The 2,853-nt window shown below is 44.5% G+C and overlaps 1 non-coding gene across 1 annotated transcript; it reads right to left on the bottom strand.

Moving 5' to 3' along the window:
* Positions 1 to 2,222: 2,222 nt before the first annotated feature.
* Positions 2,223 to 2,386, bottom strand: LOC112447196 (U1 spliceosomal RNA). Its single transcript, XR_003035302.1, has one exon. It is a non-coding gene; the product is annotated as a U1 spliceosomal RNA (small nuclear RNA).
* Between the last annotated feature and the right edge of the window lie 467 nt (positions 2,387 to 2,853).

Below are 2,853 nucleotides of genomic sequence, written 5' to 3'. Positions count from 1 at the left end.
AAAAGGCAAAGGAACCAGAGATCAAATTGCCAACATCCTCTGGATCATCGAAAAAGCAAAAGAGTTCCAGAAAAACATCTGGTTCTGCTTCATTGACTATGCCAAAACCTTTGACTGTGTGGATCACAATAAACTGGAAAATTCTGAAAGAGATGGGAATAGCTGACCACCTGACCTGCCTCTTGAGAAATCTGTATGCAGGTCAGGAAGCAACAGTTAGAACTGGACATGGAACAACAGATTGATGCCAAATAAGAAAAGGTCCCTCTAGTCAAAGCTGTGGTTTTCCAGTAGTCATGTATGGATGTGAGACTTGGACTATAAAGAAAGCTGAGCACCCAAGGATTGATGCTTTTGAACTGTGTTGGAGAAGACTTGAGAGTCCCTTGGACTGCAAGGAGATCCAACCAGTCCATCCTAAATGAAATCAGTCCTGAATATGCACTGGAAGGACTGATGTTGAAGCTGAAACTCCAATACTTTAGCCACCTGATGCGAAGAGCTGACTCATTTGAAAAGATCCTGAGGCTGGGAAAGACTGAAGGCAGAAGGAGAAGGGAACGACAAGGGATGATGGTTGGATGGCATCACCGACTCAATGGGCATGAGTTTGAGTAAACTCCGGGAGTTGGTGTTGGACAGGGAAACCTGGTGTGCTGCAGTCCACGAGGTGGCAAAGAGTCGGACACGAGTGATCGACTGAACAATTTTACCTCGTCATCGAGCTCTCAGTGGTTCACCTCATACCCCTCTCCAAACACCTTAAGTAGAAAGTGTGCCTGACACCGCTTCAGATTCTGAACACTCCTAATATACGGTCATTCTCTTCATGCAAGTTCTAGTCTGTCATTTACAAAAGAAAGACTTCTCCGTACTACAAAAGCCAAGCAATAATATTTTGGATCTCAGAGTATCTGCGAAAATCACAAATATACGTACAATGTGAACAAGGACAGGAGACGGAGACACTCAGCAAATTTACATGCTCCACACTCCTGAGAATGACGAAAAAATCAGGTTTTATGAAGGTGGAAGGCTGAATGACAACCCACCAAAACTGCGCACATTCCAGTCTCTGGAACCTGCAAATACGTTCAGTTCAGTTCAGTCGCTCAGTCGTGTCTGACTCTTTGCGACCCCATGAACTGCAGCACGCCAGGCCTCCCTGTCCATCATCAACTCCCGGAGTCCACCCAAACCCATGTCCATTGAATCGGTGATGCCATCCAACCATCTCATCCTCTGTCGTCCCCTTCTCCTCCTGCCCTCAATCTTTCCCAGCATCAGGGTCTTTTCAAATGAGTCAGCTCTTCGCATCAGGTGGCCAAAGTATTGGAGTTTCGGCTTCAACATCAGTCCTTCCAATGAACACCCAGGACTCCTTTAGGATGGACTGGTTGGATCTTTTTGCAGTCCAAGGGACTCTCAAGAGTCTTCTGCAACACCACAGCGAATATGTTACTTCATACAAAAAAAGAAATTTTGGCAGATGTGATTAAGGATTTGAGCCGGAGAGCAGTACAGCAAACTACCAAGACGGCCTATTAATAGGAAAGACCAGAGAAGATAGAAGTCAGCGGACACAAGATGCTAACACTGCTGGCTTCAAAATCAAAGAAAGGCCGACAGCAAGCAATTCACAGAGGTAGCAGAGAAAGAAGAGGAAAGTGCAAATTCTTCCCAGGAAAAGAAAGGGAGCTCCTGCATTTCGACGTTCGACCTGTAAAAACTGACTTTTCTGAACACTTTGAAAGCCGCGGTTAACGTACTGCATTCTCAGAAAGTAGTGCTTTGAAAATCAGAAACCAAAAACCGCGCGGCCGCTTTGGGGTCTGACACCCGCCTCTGCGCACACCCACAAGAGGGCGGAGCTAATGACGGAAAACCGGCCGCGCGCTTTACGCGCTGAAGTATTTTGGAAAAAGCGATTCATGGGAAAAAAGGCTGACTCTGGGAAAGATTGAAAACCAAAAAAAAAAAAAAAAGGAAACGACAAAAAAAGAAGATTGGGAGAGTATCAGGAACTCAACGATCATGAACTCAAACAGGTTCTAGAAAACAGTTAACGACAGAACAACTAGGTGTGCTATTACGAAACTGCAAAATACCAATTTAGTACCTAAATGATAGATAACATAAACTACCACACGTTAGAAAAAAAAGTAAAGACTGTAGTGAGTAACAAAAAGCCCAAACTTCTATTTTTTTAGACAAAGAAAAACCAGGGGAAAGCGCGAACGCAGTCCCCCACTTCCACAAATTATGCAGTCGAGTTTCCCACATTTGGGGAAATCGCAGGGGTCAGCACATCCGAAGTGCAATGGATGAGCCTCACCCTGGGGAAACCACCTTCATGATCATGGTATCTCCCCTGCCAGGTAAGTATGAATTGCTAACAAAGCTTGGTACCACACCATCAGATCCAAATCACTCTATACGTAGGACGACTTTTCTCATGCAGTCTGTACTACTCCCCTTCTGAAGTATAAAGAGTTTCCAAGAGATAATTACCACCAGCAGCATTTGACATCTGGAAATTGTCTAAACTCTTAGGAAATATATATGTTGCTTAAACACGACCAGCAGTCACTGCTCGTATCTACATATTCCACACCCCTTTCGTGACCTCATTTAACGCGCGTCCCGTTCCTAGCATTGTTAGTGGCGCAGTTCCAATAAAACTTATAAAGGTAAAGACGCTGCACAAACTTAGACAATATAAGTTAGCTTCTATCTTGAAAGCCTTGGGACAAGTAACGTCGATGTTGACATTTGGCGCGGTTCAACAAGCCGCTGTCCAGGTAACTAAAACAGCAAGTCAGGAAAGATGAAACTTGACAAAACACACACACA

This window comes from Bos taurus, chromosome 6 (genome assembly GCF_002263795.3).
Source record: "Bos taurus isolate L1 Dominette 01449 registration number 42190680 breed Hereford chromosome 6, ARS-UCD2.0, whole genome shotgun sequence".
Lineage (NCBI taxonomy): Eukaryota > Metazoa > Chordata > Mammalia > Artiodactyla > Bovidae > Bos > Bos taurus.
Note: the sequence above shows the minus strand (reverse complement) of the source record. Positions and strands in the feature narration are given on the sequence as shown.